Consider the following 22,888-nt stretch of genomic DNA (forward strand, 5'->3'; position numbering starts at 1 on the left):
TTTGAATCAAGCCAGTGATGCTGAGCACCCTCACACTTTTTTCAAGTCAACTCAACTTCAAGCAAACAAGTATGGGGGAAATAATGAGGCAGGGCCCTTCCCTGGAGCTGTGCATTAGAGAAGCCAGTCTGACACGAATGAATAGAAATCCTCTTGGGCTTTTTCAGAAATAAATGCACCAATAATGTAAGATTAATATGCAATAATGAGACAATTTTCTTCCATGTCCCACAGACGACATGCACTGTATGTCCTTTGAATCCAGCCAATTACACTGCCAGCAACAAATACATTTCAGCTGGAGCAACTAGAACAGTTGTTAGTGGCAATTTTGCAGGGAAGGCTGCAGTGTAGTCCACGTCACCTTTGCACATGCAGCTAAAATAAGTCTTCAGATGCTCTGGGGCACAGTTAGACAGTTTGGTAACACATTTTTGAAAGGGTATTTTTGAGGGTAAATATTTTTGTAAAGTATTTGCTTTTAAAATGTTACTGTTTTCACATTTATCGAGATTTTTTTAATTGCTCTCTCTCAACCTACATCTTTAAACCTCTATCATAAAAAAAAAAAATGAGAGAGAGAATCAGATATCTTGGATTTCCTCTTATTCCAGGTAACTTATTCCATATGCAGTCCAGCCAATGAGTTAAAACTTCCTCCCTTTTCTATTTCCTGTTGCTACCAACATCCAACTCACAAAATCCACCATTTGAAGAGATAATGAGAAATCCAAATGGCCAGCTGGGCTGCACAAGTTCTGGTGAGGCCAGAGGCTATTCAGTGGATAAGGCATCCAGCAGGGATTGATAAGGCAGCAAGAAGTGATCACACATTAAAAAAGAGAGTGTTGGAAAGGCAGCTATAATATTGTTACAGGTCACTTTTGTACCAAAAACTTCACAAACAACTGAAGATTTGCCCCAAGACCTGCAAATATGGGAAGGAAGGCAAATGTTATTGCTTAATTCACCTTAAAGAAATGCAGCACAGGCACTGCAAGCTAAGTGCCACTTTGGTGACAGTTTATTATTGATAAATAAATCATTTATACACCTGACACAGCTCATTTCTCTCTTTCGTGGTAATTATAGTTTTAGAAGCCTCATTTAAGGGGTGCAAATTAATTTCCAAATTCCACCTACTGTCAAAGAGTGTGTTTTATTAGGTGATTAATTACTTGCAGGAGCACTTGAGGAGACACCTAGGGGGCAAACAAGGATTGCTGTGACAGCTCCTTTAAGATATGGCTCCGCTCCTAAGGCCCGATGAGCCCAGAGATAAAATAACTGCATACAGGTGTTATCATCTGCAGCACCTTGGGATGTTTGTGCCTCAGAGAAGTGCATTTCCCTTCTGGAACGTGCAAGTAGTTGCCTGGATGCTACAGCCCTTGCTTCATGAGAAGTCCCACAAACTGCCTGGGGTGGGATCCACTTCCACAGCGAGGCAGAAAGCAGGAGCAGCTGTGGAACTGCTCTTCCTCAGCCTCAGTGTGCTCCTGACACCTTCTGGAGCCCCAAAACACACACCACAGATACTTTCCCAGCTTATATGCCTGGATGTTTCAAAATTCTGGGCCAAGAATACTTTTTCTAAGTTCTACTTAAGTCAGCTAGATAAAGTTTGAAGGATATACAGCAAATTTTACCACAGTTTTTGTGCTGTCATTTCTAACCTCTACACTGAGCTGAGCTTCCAGCAGACCTACACTCATGTAGCTCCTCTTTGCAAGCAAGTTTGGTGCTCCAAGATGACTGGGAAGAAACCAAGGCAGCACACATACACCTATGCACCAAGTTCAGGGACCTCTACACTCACAGGGAGTTTGACACTGAAGACAGTGAAAAAAACTTCCAGAGAAAAACAACTCTCCCAATAACACAAGTGGAGAAACATGGAATTTAACAAACTCTGAAGTCTTTATCCACCTGTTTTACCTAAGCCTCTTATTCCACACAACACCTAAAGTGCAGCTGTCAGAGGAGGAATTGCTCTGCTCCTGGCATTTATTTTTCTCTTACAACTGCACCTGCCTTTCACAGGAATTACAGTCTGATAGAGAAAATAAGATCTGAAGGCCACTGACCAAGGGCAGGGCCTGTTCCCAGCCAGTCTGTCTAACCTGCATTAGCAGCCTCTCCTGATGGATGGACTGCACAGATGATCAGCTCAGGTGCTGCTTTGTTGGATAGTTCCCCAGAGCAATTTAAGTCATTACTTCTTCACCTCCTCATCACGGGCATAAGAACAGATTTTTCTTCTCCCACTTGCAGAAAATTTTCAAGTACTTGTCTTTATTTATCATTTTACCTTCCTGTGCTTTTCCACTGCTCTTCCCCCCCTTTCCTGCACAAGGACATCAAAGACTGCCAAAGGCAGTTCTCACTGTGCTTTTCATCAGCAAGCTTAAGTCAGATTGTTAGAAAAAGCCATTTAAGTCTAAACCAACATTAACCCTTCAAGTCTGGGAACAAAAGAAAACAGAAATTCAGAATAGTCTCAGAGATTCTCTCGTCTGATGGCAACAAATTTCTTCTGACCTCAGGGCAGTGGGATGTAAGTCTCTCTTCAGTAAAGCGTGGAAGAGGGAACATCACAGACGAACATGTGTGAGGTGAGAAAGGAGAACAGAAAAGCAGAATTCAAAAATCTGAGAATTTATCTCACTCTAACAAAGTAATAATGAGGGACACAAAGTCTTTTCAGAAGCATTTTGCAAAGCTGAGGATATGTGGCAAAGGGAGGATTGCCCTAGATGCTGAAAAGACCACCTGTAGCCATGATGGATCTACAACAGTTGTAGTTTTCAAGATGTGGAAGCATAAGCCCTTGACGTAACTCTCAGCCAAACACAATCAGAAAGCTACTTGCTGCACTTTCTTTCTCTCTCAAAAAGCCAAAACCCCCAAAACCCATCAACAACAGCAGCCAAACAAAAAAGCCGAAAAACCAACAACATGACACAAACTTCCCAGAAAAACAATCAGATCCCAGTAAAGATCAAGCTGGAGATTATTGCTCCAAATCTGCCCTTAATTAAGCACAGTCTTCCACCACTCAACAGTTGTTACAAGGTTAGAGAGAAACGTATCATCTAAATATCATCTAATGCAAAGTAATTAACCAACTCTGACAACAAACCTACTTCGATTTTAACCCATGGTGTGTGCTGGAAACTTCCAGTCAAACATTCTGTATTTTCTCATTTGCCCACATGCGCTCATTATTAAAACCACATGCGGGCACTGAATCATTTCATGGTTCATTTAGAGACAAACACGCAGAAAATTGTGGGAAACAAGTACAGTCCTAAGAGTCTGTGCAAGCCCGTGTGTAGTCTGAGGCACTCTGTGGAGCAGGAGCCTGAGCTACAGGGCTTTGTTATTCTGGGGCTCAAAAGTGGGCAGGAGAGAAGTCCCCACACGTGAACACTGAATTTCGGAGAAGATCATTAGCAGAGTCAGCCAGTGTGACAGCTTCACCCTCAGCGCCCTGCAAAATGCCACGTGTGTGCTCAACTGTTAGTCCACAACAAAACCCTTAAGTGAGAAAGCAGGATGGTCTTTCATTTCTGAAACTGCTCTGGCAATGAGGAGAATTCCCCAACTGCATAGGAAGTTCACAGCATAACCTCAAGCAAAGCACTCAATCTCTCTGGATCTGACATCTAGGAAAACTAGTAGCCCTTCATGTTGCCCATTGGACTAGAAGGTCACCAGCTCAAAGATGACCTTTTGCTGAGAGGACAGTCAGTTAACAGTAAGGCTTCACTTTTGATCAGGTTTCTGTGGATTATTCATATTCCAGCAGTGGCTGAAGGACCCAAACATAATGTGCCAGCTCAGATGTGCAATGAGAACACACATGAAGTCCACCTGAGAACACAACCCCTTTCCGTTCACAATTACTGCTGCACTCAGAAGCATAAATTCCTTGAAGGAAAAAACCTTCTGGATAAGCATTTTCTTTAAGAATACATCTCACCTGTGGATCTTATTCGCCAGCAACACAGGGAACATTCATATTACGTCTGCAAATTTCCAGTTTGGTTTTGAAGCCTAAAACAGCAAGTACGTGATCCAGGTTTCTTGTTGAGCCCTCTATCAGGATGGCAAAAGGTCAGATCCTGACACTGTAGCACAAACATCTTTAATAGGTTCAAGATCTCAGCTTTCCTCTTACAGGGGAGTATGTACACACATACCAGAGATTTTCCATGGAACCCAAATGCTCCAGGATAAAATTAACCCATTAAATTATGACCTCTTCCAGGAAGTTGTAGGGGAGACCTCACAAAGTCAACTCTGATCAAACAGCTCTCTACTGGAGAGCCTCACAAAGAGGTCATTTGTGAAGAAAGACAAGGAAGATGATAACTGATGAATCTAAAATTCTACAAACCTCCTGGCCAGATATGGGGCACACAGCTCTCCCAAGAACCCAGCAGCTTTACAAAGACAGGAACAACAGTCAAAAGCACTAATGAAACCTCAGCCCTCAGGCCAGTGCTGCCACTTGTGTTTCCACCTTGCTCCTGTTGATGTAATGCTGTAAAGCTGGACTTCTAGCTGGTATTAATGAGGCAGTAAAACATCCCCTTTCAGAAAAGGGTATTGTAGTTTCACACAGCTGCATATGTAAAACTCTATCTCCTTCTAAATAGAAGATTCCTGGAGAGGGAAAACAAAGAAAGCCCAGCCAGGTTCCTGTAACTGGGACTTCTGATGCTTCTGATGGATGGTTGGAAAGGTGGAGGAGAGCAGGGAGGGAGGGTCACAAGATTAACAAGCATGTCACAAACACAGAGCTATGGGGAGATGGCTTTAGTACCAAAAATCTAAAGCACAGACTAAATTTGGGTTTTTTGGACCAATCTTTTGGGGTAATAGGAGCCTTTATTGGCTGTTTTTTACAGCTCTAGGGACAACTATTCATTCCCATCTTACTTGCAATGCCAGAGAGCTGCAGACATAAGACAGTCCTTTTCTCCTTGTGTTTCTGAACAGAAACAAAGCTTTTTCCATGAGGAAAATCCATATCTTTGAAGGAAAGAACTTTATAGTGCAATCGAAATACTCATCAAAGCTCTACTTGTAACAGCAGGAACTTTGCACATGGAAGCAGGTGGGGTGAATAAGAATTTATGGGATGTCTGTAGCCATATTAAATATCTGAAGTTCTTCAAAGCACAGGTAACACTGCATGGAGTTTGCAGACGCAGTTGATTTAAAATATGCACAGCCTCAATCCGTACTCATATTAAAACACAGTCAGAAGATACCATCTGCTCTTTATAGGCACTGGTAATCAAAGGTTTTCTGTTAGTCTGAGCACAGGCATTAAAGGATATATTGGGGTAAAGCTCAGGCTAAAAAGGAAGCAATGCTCAATGCTGCATTCTTTCATCCAAAAATACACCTGCATCCTTGATCAAAAAGTTCATTCGAGCTGTGGTATCTGGGCATTTGCACTATGTCCATATTCATGATACTTTAGTTCCTAAAACCTGAAAAATACTTTTGGTCAACAGGATTTTCTAATGCTATAATTCCTTTTAAACAGTCAAAGGACTATTTAATAATTTCTTTGCTAAGCAACAAACTTCTTTTATCTCCTGATAATTCTCATGGAAAAATACAAGAAGGAGAGAGACAAGGTATTGGCAACTTCCTGATAATTCAACGTGCTGCATCAAGTAAGGGAACCAGGATATCTTCCATCTCCATGCCTGGAAGCAGCTTGACCCTGCAAACATCTCAGTCAAGCAGCTCACACTTAAGTTAACAGGAACTTGGAGAGCAGAACAGCTCTTGATACACAGAAATGCCAACAGTTCTGTTTCATTGTGATTTTTTTTCTCAATGTAGTAAAACACTTCAAAACCTGCTTGTACAAAAATCTTTTCCAACCCAGAGACATGAAATGTCAGGGTGTGACTGAACAGAAAAACTTTAGGGTCACAAAACGCTATCCAATTTTACTGTCTCTGATCCAAACTCTAGGTGTCCATTTTCAAATAGAACTAAAACACATTGGGAGCTTTATGTTCTCTGAACTGTTATTAAGCTGCACTATAAATTTAATTACGGAAACACCTTTGACAGAATTAAATAGTTGTGCTTGCAGTCAGAAATAAGATCACCAGTGGTGGAAATGACATTGACAGATTTACATAAAACCCCACTGACTGTGCTAAAGCTTAAAAGCAGCAAAGTACCAGATATCTCTTAAAAAAAAAAGATTTCTAATCCCATTCAAGTACCTGTGACTATTACCTGGCATGGATACAATTAATTGCAAATAAACCAACAATGGAAAAACTCCACCTCTGCAAGCACACAGCATTTGCAAGTCTGATTCTCACTGGTTAAAGGCAACAACCCAATGCTCACACAAACCCATGCAATTCTAATATCTTGGTTTTAAACTCCCCGATCCTCCTTTATAGGCTTTTTTTTTTTTTTTTTTTTTTTGCTATTTCAGGCATTTCACTATAATAAACTATGGAATTCTGCTCATACAGACAAAATTCCATAACTAAATCTTCAATTAAAGTCTCATATTTAGCAGGAAAAAGAAAGTGGTGCCTCAGATGTGCATCACAGTTTGGTCACAGACTACCTATAACAACTCCTGAAAGGACATCTGCATAGATGAAGTCTGAGGATATTTTGCACCAACAAGTATTCCTCATTTTTCATACCTCAGTGGTGCCAGGAGTGCCCTGAACTAAACGTCAACTTTTTAATCTCCACAGGTATTTGGACTGCAGCCCATGTATTTTCAATGGATACCTGACACACAATAAATGGCAATATTTGGTTCATACAGTAAAACCCAATGCCCTTGCCAATTATTAATACTATTATTACATGGTCCTGATCCAAATTTCACTGGCCTTGTTGGGTTTTGCTTTCCATCAGCTGCAACTACACAATGTCTGGATGGTAAACTTTTAGTTAATCACTGTGATAATACTACTTAATCAGTACTAAGGTTTCCATCTCTACTATATGCTTATAATCTCATTCTGAAATTAATTATTTCACTGCTGTACCAATATGTAATGGAACATGAGCCATTCAATGGGATATTTATTGACATCTTGTCTCTGAGTGTACAGAGCTCCATTTTTAGATTGCTTTGCTATTGAAGTGGTGCACAAATTCCCCTCTTTTTCCCTCCTCCTCAGCTTTTGAACTCATCATCTGATTTTAGGCAAATACAACAGCAGCAAACACAGAGCTCCTAAAACTTATGTGAACATCAAAGAAATGCCTCAAACCCATCTGCAGGCAACTTGGTTGAGCCAAGAGACTCAGTTTGGCAACCTCATTTTGTAGGAAAGACTGCAGAAGGAGTCAACAGCTGTGGGTGCTGCTGGCCAGGCAACCAATGGGCTGGCAACCAGCACCTGGGGAAGTGCCCAGCATCTGGCACCATCTGCTCAACCAACAGCTCAGGGCTGGAGGGGGGAGTTTTGGGGCCACTAAAGCAGAGCTTGAGGCAGCACAGCAGGGAAGCAGAGGTGCTGTGGGTACAGATGCATGGGAAACTGTGGCTGTGCTGTTTGCAGAGCTACAGCAGTAAAGAAAAGGGAGCATGGCTTTGGGAGCAGGATGCTGGTCCTGGACTGCACCGTGGATGCACAGGGAGGCTGCATGCAGGCAGCTAAACAAAATTCCAGAGTTTCCTACAGCATACAGAACCATCCAAAACACAGCAGAGGAGAAAACCACAGATGAAACAAAGAAAACAAAAAGCTGCTGCAGACCTGTGTAAATAAATGGTGAAGCTGCTTAAACCTCGAGGATTTCTGGTTTGTGGTGTTGGATTAAAGAGCAAAGCAAGAGCTGAAGAGATTCTGCCTGCATTCTGCTCTCAGAGGAAACATAATGCACAAAAGAAAGATTGGCAACAGAAAGAAGATCCAGTGTTTGGGGATCAGTGTACAACTATTGAGGCTGAAGTGCTCTTTAGAAGGGTTTTCTAACACACAGCCTCTGTGGGGAAGCTCTGGAGACCATTTACACAGTGCTTTCCTGAGCTCAGGGCACCACTGAGTCGTTGTTGGCCACAAAATGTTGGCTCTGGCTGTTTAGGACGTTCAGAGTCCTCAGTCCTCCCAAGGAGATGGGGAAATCTGTGAGGCCAAGAGGCCATGAGACATCTGAGGAACAGCTGCTGAGAACTTCAGAGGTTCCAGGGACCTTAAAGTTGATTGAAAATAGAAATAATTTAATCAAGGTCACATTTCTCCTGAAAAAGAAGGAATTCTCTTTAAATACACAGTATTTTGTTACAGTAAAAGTATTCCCTATGTTGGCAATTCATGGGCCTTTGGAAAATAAATACATTAAGTCATTCTAGGCCATCTTCTTTCAAGACCATCACTTCCAAGGGGACTGAGAGGTCAAACATGAACCTCAGCAAGAAGTCCCATGGTTCAGTGTCTGCCCCATAACCCATGAAGGATCTTCCAGCTAGCTTTTTAGGACAAAGTTCCTAAAGGATCCATCCTTGATTGGTTTCTTCCTTCCACTACTGCTCAGCTCTGCTCCCCTTCTAAATTGAAAACGGGGGGGAAATCCAGAGAAAGGAAATTGTTTTGTTGGGAAAAGAAATAATAGTAGTTCGCTTACACACACAAGATCCATTTCCAACTCATATACTTCAGCTTAATTTTTCTGGAAGTTCTAAGCTCCTTCCTCACTGTTAGTGGGAGCTCTGTGTGTCTGATGGGAAAGCATGAAGGTAAAATAACATCACAGATGAGAGGACACATTCTTTTCAGGTCACTTAGTAATGCACAAGATTCCAGTGGCCTGAATTAGTTAATTCCCAAACAGCTGCGACTGTCAAGAAAACCATGATTTTGCATTCCCTTCCTTATGCTCCCTTCTGCTGAGGTATATTAACAAAAGAGGTTAATTTGTCAAACCACTGATATTCATATGCTGAGCTGAGAATCATCACACTTGGTGGCCTGGAAATCTTTTCTAGGACACAGAACTAAACACGAGCTGGACAAAACAAGGAGAGGTACCTTGAGTCACTCTGAGCACAAATGGACAGATTGAATTTTCCTAGCATTAGCCACAATAAATACATCCCAGGGCATGAGGGGTGACAGAACAGTGGAACAAGGAGGTATTCTTGGCTGATTTTGAAGGTTTTGTTTGTGCCCAATGGCTTAGGAAATTTGTTCATCCTTCCTTGAAGGCTACATTTGTAATGCTGTACCACTGCTGGGGTGAGTCAGAGGTTAACTTAATGCCCGGATAAATTCCAACTGCACAATTTATGTTCACCTGACCCGTGGATCTGTGCCACACATTGACTCAAATATTAGAGTAAAACAAAGAACTAAAGATCCTTTGCATCTTGCCTTTCACCCCTCTGAACAAGGCACAGCCCAGTGGGAACTTGGGCAGAATTCTCTCCCCATGGTTTGCCAACCTCAAGAATTTAGATTTAACTGTCTTCAGAATTCTTCTCTAATTGTTCTTTTTCCTAATTTATTTTCTCTCACAGGCATTTGGACTACTAAGACAAGGTGAGTTTGCCCTCAGTCACAGAGGCCATGTTGGTTCACCAGCCTCTTAAGTCACACAACTACACTGCCTTCTTCAAACACCCTCCTAAAATTCTGAATCAAGCATCAACAATCATGAAACAGGCTCTCAAAAGTACAGGAATGAAAACAAACACATCAGGGCTCTTTTGTTGGCTGGTGTTTGAAACTTCACCCCAGCATCCAGTTCATGCCTCAGACATTTTTTCCATGGTTGTTAGATGTATACACACTCCTGTTTTTTCAAAGCAGCTCATACTTCACATATTCACATCAGTCTGAGAGACATGGATCATAAAAGGTGAGAAGGAACAGTAACATCCAAGTTTACCCAGAGAACATTTATCCACCAGGCACATTCATATTGTCTCTCAACAGAGTGTATGACCTGTATCATAACATCAGGGAAGGGGATGCTTCAGTGATCTGCAGAGGCACTGTGAGCTTTATTCTTCTTCCAGTCAATGACAGCTGAGGCCAGAAGTGCCTGACCTGCCACAGAAATTCCTGGGCTTAGCTTCTAATTGCATTCCTTCAGATACTACATGCCCTCAAAATAACAGTTAGTACCATTAAATATTCAGAATTAGCATCTCTCAACCATCTAAAATTCAAAATGAACAAATTAAACACACATTTAGACTCACAATCAAAGTAAAAAAAACAGTAAGAGAGCATTGGTGACAGAGCTGTGAATCCAAAATGGAATTTCTACTCATCACTTTAGGATGGAGTATAAGCACTCAGAAAATATGCATATTTTTCAGAGCACTAAAAAGGTAAATACTCTGGGGAATATCACCCTATACCTACATAACTCAGGGGGCTTTGGATGTGTACATTTTTACCTGCCCTGATACAGAAGTGAAAACCTCTGCCATGAGCAGGACAGCTGTGGGACGAAGCTCTGCCAAAGCTGCCAAGAATTTTCACAGTGAGAATTTCTTTCTGAAACATCTTCTCTGCCTACAGCTTTGTTAGATGTTCTTCTGGTTATTATTTCTGGACAATGAGCTGTGATTTTCAAAAGATTTTGCAACAAAGGTAAGAGACCCTCATGCAGCCACCCTGCAGAAGCCTCTACTATGCAGGGCTTGTATTTTGACCCAATTTGTCAGCCCACAGCTCTGCTGAGAGGGAAGTCAGCAGGAGAACAGTGATGGGAGCATGATTTGGCTCTCAGAGATTCAAAGTTTATCTGTGTAAGATGATGTTTTGCAAGGCAGGATACAGAAATAAATAAGTGTGTTTTAGAGCAGAGTGTTGAAGGGAAAGAGATGGGGAATAACTAGAAAGGATCATTTGTTTTCCCATATAATAAATATAAGCTGCCTCCCCCTCAAAGTATCAATCATTGGTGTAAGGAGACTCTAAGCCAGCTGCATTTAAAAGAATTAATGTGGAAGTTTAGGATTTGCAGTACCTATTTCTACGGTCATTTTGTCAGGGGTGCTGGTTAGAACAAGGACTCACTGAAGGGAGGGCGAATGCTTGTCTTGTAACAGCAGCCAGCTGTGAGCCTGAGACACAGCAGGGCACCTTTCCCACCTCCTGCCTCCCCTGAGGATTCCACAGCTGCTCCCAAGGAGGGACAAAATACTGCCCAGAACACGGGGCAGCCAAAACCTAACCTGCCTGCTGGGGTTTTGTCTCCTGCCACCCACAGAAAGAAAAGCTCCACACGTGAGATACCAAGGGATTATAACCAGAAAAGGGGCTGGGGTGCTTAGAAAAGAAGCTTGTCTTTCAGCTAAGTTTCGGGCTTATGATTTTTGGAGGCTGCTGGAGGGTTGCACTGAATTTTCACTGAGCTGTGTAAGGGTTGTACAGGAGAAGAACTTTCTACCTCAGTAGACCCCAAACCCCTCACTACTCCATTTGTGTGGAACTCGAGCAATTACAGAGCTCTGGAGAAGAAAAACCCCACTGCACCATCCCTGAATGCTGAACTTTTCTAAGCCAAGCACTGGGAGTCAAATTAGAGGAATGGAGTTCCTGGGCTGGAAAGCTGATGGTAAAACACCAAGAAGCCACAATCCCCCACATTCCTTTGCTACCAAGAAATCACACAGCTCTTTTATAACCAGCTGAAAAGCCCGGGGTAGTGCAGTTACCCAACTACTGCAAGGCAGTGACTCTTCCTGAATTAAGCAGCACCTGTGTGTATCTTTCAGGAGAGGCAAATAGAGCCTGCCTGGTCATCTCCAGCTACTTGTCTGCTAGCTGGCACAGCACAGTTCAAACCCCAAAACAGGTCAGAACTAGCAAAAACACTGGTCTGTACAAGGTACAGCAGGGAGATGAGATTACCACATGGCACAGAGAAAATAAACCCTTGGTTCACTTGTTTTAGCTGAAAGAAGAGAGGAAGACAAGCATTGCCAGCAGGCTGTAGAGGATCTGCACCACAGGAAATGGTCACTTTTGACTTCACAAAGCATCTGTTGATGTAGTCTGGGGTACACATCACACCAGACAAGTCTTTGCTGCTTTTCTTAAAATATAAAGAAAGAGAAGAGCTATCTTCAGTAGCTTTCTCTAGGAAATCTCAAAACATTAACAGCTTTGTCTGATCCAAAACTCAAAACTGGAACTAAAAGTCAAATCTACATGTAAAAGCAAAAGTCATGAATGCGTTTGATGTATTTTAAGCAAGACACTGGACCGCAGTTGTTATTTACAGATCAAAGAAGCTCCAGCAGTGTCCTGAAACAATCTAAGTGAGAAATGCCAAAATCTGATTTCATCCATGTCCATGTGTTGCTTTGAACTCGTAATTCACAGAATTGGTCACTAGATTGAACTAATTATCAAGCTTAACGCGTGCCAATTTTCTGTGCTCCCTTATAAAAAAGTCAGGGAGGGGAAGTGGAATGATGTATTGGAAGATGTGCAGCCTTCACTGAAATCTGGGGGGGAAAACCAATCAATAAAGCATAAACATCTCTTCTTGCCAAAGCCCAAACATAATTTACTTTTCTAATTAGTTACTGCGACACAGATTAGCAAAATAAATAATTTGCATTAACCAATACATTAAAAAATATAAAGTGGTTAATTCCTCCTCCGTCACAGGAAAAGTTTCCTGTAATGGTTAAGTGAGAAAATATCTACACTATCTAAAAATCTAATGAAGCCACATATTGTACATGGAAGTAAAACAATAATTTCACAGCACAGCACAGCCTAATACATTTAAATTGAAATACTAGCAGCAGTGAAAAGAAACACTGATAAAGTATTTCTGCAGGCAGGAATATAGAAGCAAAGTCTGTTCAGATATCATTGAAGACTTAAAACCAACTTTTTTTGGCAATTACTTACTGTGGCTGGAAATTATCACAAACACTGGTTTGCCAAACAAGTGATTTCAGGAATCACACAGCTTGGGCTATAATTAAAAAGCAATCTTTGGGAAATAGGTTATTACCAGTATTTAGTAGCTAATTTGTTCGTTAATGCCTTAACAAAGCTCTCCTCTGATTGCAATGTAGGGGGAACAACTTCAAGAGGATTATTTGCTATTAAGACTTGTACTCAATTATTGAGAGTGCTGCTGTGCTGCAATTACAATGGCAGAGCAGTCATCAGGAAAGCTGGATGGATCCAGCCTGTGCTGCAGCCAGCAATTCCCACATGCAGGGGCTCTGAATTTTAAGGATAATTTGCAGAATACCTTCACAAATTTGAGTGCTTGCTGATCAACAGAGAGGTGCAAGCTCAGTGTGTCTTAATATCAATCACACATTTTATTTTACGGGGATTCCCCCCCCCCCATATTGATTTCATTTGTGAAGGAGTAGTTGTGTAACTGCTGGAGTCTCTAGGTAACATTTTTCACCAAGATAATATGATACTAATTTGGTTTTCCTTCTGACAATACTTCAGAAAGCATCTTCTGTCACATTCTATGAATACCCTATTTAAGTCACATAAATGGGAGATAAATATAACAGTAATACATGCCAAGTATTGAGAGGTTATAACTGACTCAAAGCTGCCACCACTTGTCACTGTCTCCTGTAATAGTTCCTGTCCTGCTGATCAGGACAAGGAATTCAACACTTCACTAACCCCAGATTTAACTTCCATCTTGGGAACCATAACAAACAAACCTCTAGGTAACAGGACTGAGTTAAGAAATCCAAACTCACCCATACTTATGAACTGCTTTTCCTGCCAATAATACATCTTCAGTCTCTTATTACTGTATTTCAATAGCAAAGACTTTCCTACAGCAAAATCAGGGAATACCTTTAACAACATAATTGAACCTGAGACATAGAGAGACAATTGAACCTTTCTATGTAAAGGTTGGTTTGGGGAGCTGCTGCCCAGCTGACACAGAATCTCAGGAAGCCTTCAGCTGCAGAGCAAAGCAGAGAGGCCCATTAATCACATTTATCAAGATTGTCTACCCTGGATTTCATGCAGTTAGGGGAAATGTGCTATTCTACTTCAGCAACAAGGAGTGAGGCTAAAACAAACTGACCTAACTGCATGGGTCATTTCCAGAAATAGAAAGGATATCAGCAGCACAGCTGCACAGGCCAGGAGGCAAAATGCTGGGGTAAGAAACATCCACCCAAAACTTCTGAGGTATGTAGCCAGCGGCAAAATTAATAATGGGCTAAATTTTGCTTTAATTGGCATTCAGTACATTAAAGTCAGCAAGACAAGATTCAGCTAAGTGCCTCGTGGTCTTGTATTTCATGTGCCTCCTAAAATGTTTTATTGCACTTCAGGATTTCATATCAGCAGAAGCAAGAAGGGAGCAGATAACCTCCCACTGAGGTATGAGCATATTATTTATCCTGATGCTCATGGAACCTTCTTTATTTGCCCCTCTCTTTTACATTAGGAGACTGCACAATGCCAAATGCAAACGCAAAATACAATGTACTGGCTGCTCTCCCATGGGAAAGCAGGGGCAGTATCCTGGCTTATGATTCTCTCTATGTGGGGCTTTGCTCTGTCTGAAAGAGCATTGAGATATCTCAGTCTGCTCAGGACAGAAATCTTCCCATGTCATATATTGTGCATCACTAGCAGCCTTTAAGTGGGAAAGATTCAAGCCTGGGATAGCCAGATCTGGCAGAGGGACCCCCCAGCACTGCAGAGTCATGTCAAAACACTCAGGCCAAACTCTAGACCTGCTGGCTTTGAAAAGCAAGGACACAATTTTCACATATTCAACCAACATAACAAGAAAATGTGCAGAGCTTATGCTTTATTGGCTTCCATAAAATTAACAGAAAAAAAAAAGTGAGATAAGAGCCTGGTTTAATAGCACTATTTCCATCTGCTGTACACACACCAGGCCTGCTTTACCTAAGTTTCTATAAAAATTATTAAAATCATGTTACCACCCTGCTCCACCTCCCACAATATGCAATATAGTTGCATTTCCAAATATATTATCACTAAGAAGTGATGTGAGATTTTCAAATTAAGGCACGCACCACATTATCCCAAAGATTATAAATTTAGTTGTATTTTTCTTAGAAAGAGATAAGCTGAAGAAATGCAGAATACTAACAGAAAGTGATGCTGAAGTAAAATTTGAAATGGATGATTACACAGCTCATGAAGCCTCAGCACAGATACTGCCAGGTGTTGGGATCAGACATCCTTCTTTCTCTCCTTCATGGCACACAGACATTATCCCATGGGGCGGGAATACATGGAGAGGGCTACAGACCTTATATAATCTATTTATATCCAATGAAAACCTCGTCAAAGCTAAAAAAAATAGGAGCCCATAAAATCATTCCCAAGCTAAACCTCACACAAGTTCGGCCCCAGAAATTCAACAGGGCTAGTTCCCAGCATCAAATCGGCAACATTTCAGACGCTGAGTGGCCTTTGCAGGGGTGAGAGGCGGGGTGAAAGCATCGATCCCCGGATCCGCGGATTTCACCCCAAACTCCGCCCGGGCGCCGCTGCCGCACCTGCGGGCGCTGCTGCCCTCTGCTGGCCGAGCGCGGGAAGTGCCACAGCCACGCAGCCACGGGAATTCACCCATTTCCCTTTTCCTGCCCAAAATGTTTACTGCGAGGGTGAATTCCTACCGCGCTCCCGAGATTTCCCTTTGACCAAGCTAAGAAAGCTGTTTCATTTATTCCATCCGCTAAAACCAGCCAGTTCTGGCCCTTAAAATATCCTGAAGCGAGGTATGGCTTTCAGTATTTTCTCCTTAGAGGGGCACTTCTCCAGCACTCAAAACAGTGGGATCAATTCCTATTTCCTGCTAGGTAATAAGCAAGTAGCCTTTCAAAATAATTGAAGTATGATGTGTCTTAAACACTTGGAAGAATTGTTCTTGTGGCACTCTCTCACAAGTGTTTCTCTAGCCATTCTTCCAATCCTTAGAATAATTGATAAATTACATAAGATCTCTACCATAGATCTGGTTTCTTTTTCACACCTTCACCATAATCTTTGGGTACAGATTCAAGTATCAGATTTCTGATTCCTTTAACTGTGCTTCTGTTTTTAGCAGGTGCAGAGAAACCAGAAAATAGTACCCTAAGTATGAAAAAAACAGGTAAGTGCTATTGATATTGACAGCTGTGTGATCCTGCAAGTGGAAGTCTACCACTGTAAAATCATATTTGGATCTACTTCAGGCAAGAATTTCATCCTTGAAAAACAGTCCTGTACTTTCAGGAAATTGCTAAATTGCTCGCTGTTCCAGACCAATCACACACATTTACAGGACTAGTTGCTTCAGAGAGTCCAAGACCCTTGGACAAGAAATTATTAAAAGCAATACCATATTTTACATAGAGAACTATCCACGTGTATATTTGTACATATTTTATATAAACATATGCCCTACACATATATATCTTTCTGGGGTTAGACAATTACCCACTTCAGCACACCCATGCTGAAGTTGCTTCACCCACCAACAAAATGTGGCCTTCAGCAAATGTGGCCCAGCAACCCTCCAGCCACCAGCAGGATTACTCTACAAGTTAGCAAAACAGGAACTGAGACCTACAGAAAGTATTTAGACAGACAAAATAGAGTTGTCCATGTTGGAATGCAGCTGAGGAATTAACACTAAAAGCCACCACTCAGCCAAAAATTCAAACCATTGTGAAACAGGCAGAAATCAAAGCAATCAGTGTAGCAAATAGAGTTCCTAGGTTATTTAAAAGACAAAAACAAATCAACAAAAGAAACAAAAATATCACAGCACAAAGAAAACCAGAACTTTTTCTTCATACTATTATTTTCTTCCCAACTTATTCTTGCCCACAGTGCTGCTACCCACCCACAAAACACATTCCTACACCATGAATGCTGCATTTGCAGAAACACTTTAGTAAGCTGCTTTGAGAATGTATGGAAATGGTATCTTTGTTGGAAGCCTGGAGCAGGACACGCTTCCTGCAAGACTCTGCTTGCACCCACATTGAGCTGGAAAGAATCTGCATTATCAAATCACACACCATGCTTTGAGTGCACGTGGCTTTCCAAGTGGTTTTCTGTTCAAAGACCCCAGCTGCAGGGCTGAAGCTTTCAAAATACAGGAATACTCCGCATATATGGAATTCTTTCCATCTGAATGTACCCACTGATGTCAGAGAGATGCAGTGGCTGTGTGCTCCACTGGTAAACAGCACATCCGTGGCACCAGGGATGGCTGAACTCTGCTTCTGGCCAGTCTGTATGGATACTGCACCTGGCCTGAGCAAGAGAGTGTTCAACCAGGACCTGTTGGTTGTAAACATGCTTGACCAAAAAAAAAGCCAAAAAAATCTCATTCCTTCCTCCCAAACTTCAAGGAATTTGCTTTAGGATTCTGTCCACCATTCAGGCGTGTCACAAAACCTATTTCCCACAAATTTCTGGTAAATTAGGAAAACCAGGGTTATTTTGTAGTCTGTAAAAGTCATTTACAACTGCTTTGTGAGATCTCCATTTTCATCTCCAAGTACTATTCCAGCATTTGCAGGGAGAAGGTAATGAGCACAACCTACAGCAGCAGAGTTATTCATTTTACCCATTTACTGCTGTTCCAGGTCACAAACTAGGGTGTGCCTGAGGCCTTATCCCAGAGCACGGACTTGTCTCCTGCTCCCACCCCTCAAGAATTCCCTTTAACCCTCACAGCCCCCTCAAAATGAAAATCCCTTGAATATTGATACCTAGGGTGATGCAAGTGATAGAAGAGCTGATACAACTCCAGTGATGGGCTTTCCAAGACAAAGTGATGTTAGAGTGGGAAGCAGGGACTTAGTTTTCAACTTCCTCCCATTAATCCTGAAGTCACATAAGCTCTGCACAATTTCCCACAAAGCTCTTTAATCCATTTTACAGCCCCTATGGCTTTCATGAGACTGCTGATGCTCTATATGGAAACACCCAAGCCAAAGAAATGCTGGTTGCTCAGTGAAAGTAAAAAACCAGTGTTACAGCTCCTGCCTGGCAAATTCCTGGTTAAACCTGACCTATCTAGAGTCACAAAATAACATAAAGCCAGCTCAGTTTTCCAGAAGGTAACAAAAGACAGATACTGCACATATTTCACTAAGGAGGATGTTTATTTTTCCAAATATTGTATTAAGATAGTGTCCTGTTTGCCTGTTTCTATCGACATCTGCTCTGTAATACACAGAGAATGACAAAAGATCAAAGTTTTTATTGTGCAAGTGAAAGAATGTATTAATAACATTCTTTCTGTCCTACAGCAACAGAGATAAACTTAAAAAAAAACCCTCTCTAACAGCTCAGAGAACAGGATATTTATATAAAGATGTCCTAACAAAAGAAAAGCCTGCAAAACTACCTTAAATGGATAAACAAACTCCCTGTTTGCAGTGTGCCCTTTTGAGCTCAGCTCTCAGAAATCCCCTCCAACCCTCAGTCAACAGGGTCAACACATCTCAGCTGGGTTTTACATTTTTATACAAACCTCCTCAGCATTCTTTGTTCACCAACCCTTTAACATAAGGAAAATTCAAGCAGGTGTGCCTTTAAGGCCCATTTTGCTGCTAGTTGATTTAGTTTTCCTCTCCCTTTCCTTTCCCTTTTCCTCCTCCTCTTCCTCTCCCAGGCAGTAAGTTGTTTAAGAGGGTTTTTTGTTGTGTTTTTTTTTGTTTGCTTGTGAGGATTTTTTTTGTTGTTTTTTTTTTTTTTTTTGTTGTTTTTTGTTTATTTTAACTTCTAGCTGCTGCTTCATCTGCAAAGGCTGCACTGCAGGTCCTCCACAGCCCTTTTGAGACACACCCTGTAAAAGGACAGCAGTTCTGTGGAACACGTACAACGAGCAGTACCTCCTCCTCAGGAGATGCTGTTTCTGCTTGGCTCTCTGGAATTTGCTGCTGTTTGTCACACTGCTGCCACAGCACACTTTGAACTGGCTGTCCCTCTCCTCCCAAAGTTACTCCCTCCCTCCCAAGACAGCAGCAGTGCCTTTATCCACTCAGGGCTCTGCCTTGCACATAATGAAGGGATAAACACAAACCCACAAACCCCAAACCAACCCGCAGCTGCTCTAACCTAAAGAACTGGGACTGCCCAAGGTGACAACTGGGCTACCTTACCTAAAGCCAAGCCAAGAGCGTGTGGTCCCCAAGTGGGGTCAGGTTTGTCAGGGGTTTCCTTTCAAACTCAGCTCTGAGATCTGAAACAACATCAACAAGTAAAGCATCACTGCCACCTCCACCTGAATGGAGGCCAACACAAGCAGAGTTTGAGTTGTCTCAGGAAAGTCTAAGAGGACAGGTTCAGCCAGGGCTACCTGCACAGCCAAGACTGACATTTGAAAGTGACTCTCAGTCTCCTTCCAAGACATCTGTGAGTTACAGAGAGCCAGTCATTCTCCATCCCCTTTGTCTTCAAGAAAGTTTAATATTAATTTAGCTCCTTTTGGATCTACTTCCAAGCTAGAGGCCAGGCCATCTGCAATATTTTCACAAGTGACAAACTGGATTAAAAGCACACGGAACACCCACTCTGGACTCACTCACTTCCAAACCATGGTAATTCAGGACAGAAGGGACACCAGATTTACTTTGAAGCTGCAACCTGCACACAGACATGCCAGTGAAGTAACTCACTGTACAGAGGGAAACTGGACAAAGCACTTCCTTTTCTTTTGTGCTGTCCCCTCCTTGACAATAACGTCCTCTAAGACATCTGCTGGAGTCCTGTAACAGGAACGGAAATGGAAGAGCTCCAGTGGGAACTCAGGGCTTTCTTTCTTTTTCCCATGAACTGAACATTATGGAATTTTAACAGATGTTCTACTTGGTCATACTTAATAAAATGAATTATGCAGGAATTAAAAATCTGGCTCCATTTGCCTATATAAGATCTCAGCAGCAGAACTCCATTCCCATTTAGGAATTCTAAAGGATTTGCAGAGGATTTATAGTCTGCTCCTGCCTTATTATGAGATGGCTGGAAATTTTACCAGTTAACTTTTCTCTCTTGTGGAAAATGTGAATAAATTTACCTGTTCATTGATTGATCTTAGTAGCATGATCCAGTTTCCACAGTTTGCACACTGGTACAGCCATTGGAAGGAGCAATTCTCACTTGGATTTGCTTTGGAAATGACATCATGGGAATTCCACATCATTTCACAGCCACTGATTTCTGCCATTTATTCAAAGTCTCATTGAGCAACCTAATAACCATACTCCCACTTTGTGCTTTATTACAGAAGCCTTCCTCTTGGAGCACAGATGTCTCTTTTAGGCTTCTGCTGCCAACAGAATGATGCACTGTACCTCACCTCCCTTTCCATTTTAGGATTAGCTCAGTGTAACTCCATCAAAGGAAGATGTAAAGACCAAAATGTAATGGAGATGTGAGAGAAGAGGCACCAAAAAGGTGAGAAGAGTCACAGCCAAAACTTTCAAGCCTGGAAGTTCACTCAAAGTTATTTCCAAAAGCATTATGCATTTAGCCATCTTCTTTCTCTTCTAATATCCATCTGCTCAGAAAGCATTCTGAGAAGATAAAGGGGATAAGTCAGAGTGAGAATCAAAACTGAAGGATGAAACCTTGCACCAGCAGAGCAGCTAAAGCCAATTACATGGAGCAGAGTAAGGCTGTCCTGAAGAGATCTTCTATACCAAAGCAAGAAGAGGAGGCTTCCACACCACACTCCATTTATAAACAGACTTATTTTCACTGAAATTCAAGCAACTGGCAAGCAGATCCCTATCCAGAAATCTTCTTGATATAATACACAAAATTTTATCCCAATGTAACAGCTAAAATTAAACTTTCTTAAACTCCAGCTCAATAACTTTGCCAACACAAGAATATAATCATTTGAAAAGCATCAATATTCCCAGCCTCTTCCAAATTTTTTAATGAAAAATCATGTACTGAAGACCCTCTATCCAAAAATTCCCACTCCATTATAACAAAACACAGGGGTTTGTGTAGGTGGAGAACCAAAGCATGCAAACAAAACTTGTAAGTATAAAAGTCAGCTGGAATTAAGTACCACCTGATATAAGCTATGTAGCTATCAAGATGTGCCTAATAATGAATTAATATAGATTTTTATCTGAAAATAAAGACCCTAAAGGAAGAAGTGTAATCAAAGAGAAGGAAAAATACCAAGATTAAATGTCAGGCTTACAACAGCTCCAGATGAAGGTGCAAAAAGCTGTTACTCGAGTGGACATTGCTTTACAAAATTTAGTGTCAGAAAAATGCAACAATCTTAACAGTGTTAAATTCAAAGATTTTTTTTTTTCTTTTTAAACATCACCTATGGTTTGCTTCATTTTTAAGAGAAAGCACATTTCATTTAGTAATCATTTATTTCTCATTCTATTGGACAGATTCTTCCAAAAAGCAATACTTCAAGTGAAATCAGTTCTGAAGGATCTTTTATGAATACACATAATGAAGAGGACTCCCATTAAATTTCCAACAAAGTGTTGCCATTTTGAGTAAACAAAGTTATCTCAGCAGGGTCACACACTGTGCCATGAATATGGTCTGCAAATTAATTACCACCCTGACATATGTCAAAACAAATTTTAAGGAGAATAGCACACAGTAGCAACCATGTGCTTTATCTACCTGTTAGTATGCAAAATCTGTACTCAATGGGATCTAAATTTATTCATTTATTCAGAACCCCTCCGAGAAATCAAAATGATTCGTATTCATTCGCCTTTTTATCTCGTCAGCAAATGAAATCTGAGTGAATAACACGTTTAGTGAGCCAGAAAATAAGTACAGGACAGAGCTGTGGTGGGGGTTAGATTTCAGAAAAGCAGGTGTCATCTTTGCACAAATAACTAATTTTTTAAACTCTCAAAACTGCTACAATAAACTGCAGTCCATTGGCATTTGTCAGGAACTTTAAGGAACACTAAGTTTGATGTTTCTTATTTTAGGAAATACCCATCTTTATTCTGGACTTGTAACAAGAGCTGGCCAACATAACTGTCCTGAAAACAGTTTTCAGCATGAAGAAAGGCGTTAAAAAGCAGAGCTACTGAATGAAGATTAAAAAGCCTCTGCAACTGGCTTTATTATCAATGGCAACACAACAACAGATATGAGCCTGTGTTTAAAACCAAAGAGGGAAGATCCAAACCTACCTTTAGGCATCCAAACCTTTATTCACTTGAGTTACATAAGCAGAAGACAAACCCACACACCACATCAAAAATGTCCCATGGAGAGCCCTTGCTGGACACCAGTGGCTGTGTCCAGCCACATGCCAGGAGAGAATTCCTGCCTGTGAGGGTGGGGAGCCCCTGGCACAGGGTGCCCAGAGAAGCTGTGGCTGCTCCATCCCTGGAAGTGTCCAAGGCCAGGCTGGACACTGGGGCTTGGTGCAACCTGGGGCAATGGAAGGTGGGGGGTGGAACAAGATGGGTTTTATGGTCCTTTCCAACCCAAACCTTTCTGTGATTTTATGTTTTCCTAGGAACCAACTGATCTCTCTATTTCAGGTACACAAACATCGTGCAACTTCTGTTTTGTCAAAAGATGATCTCCTGGGATCTGATACTGAAACAATTTTAGACAGGGAGTTTATAAGTAAGTTTTTCTACTTTTAGAAACTGCCCTCAGTTCACACAGCATATCAAGCACTTCCATTACACTAATTCTGGAATTCACAGTACACTTATGAAAAGATTTTAGTTTAGGAACTATTTTCTTCTGAGTGGGCCAAACTATTTTTAGCCCTATTTTTTTTTTTAACAGTGAAATAATTCTGATTTAGAGTTAAGTAATGCCATATCAAATCTACAGACTAAATGCATTTCTTTCACACATTAAAAAATAAGAAAAAAATAGAGAGCACAATCCTCTTT

At 41.4% G+C, this 22,888-nt stretch overlaps 1 protein-coding gene across 2 annotated transcripts in view; it reads right to left on the reverse strand.

Annotated features, from left to right (window-relative positions):
* SLC25A26 (solute carrier family 25 member 26) overlaps positions 1-22,888 on the reverse strand; it is an 83,116-nt gene that overhangs the window by 39,580 nt on the left and 20,648 nt on the right. The window lies entirely within an intron of this gene.

Source organism: Vidua macroura, chromosome 13 (assembly GCF_024509145.1).
Source record: "Vidua macroura isolate BioBank_ID:100142 chromosome 13, ASM2450914v1, whole genome shotgun sequence".
NCBI lineage: Eukaryota > Metazoa > Chordata > Aves > Passeriformes > Viduidae > Vidua > Vidua macroura.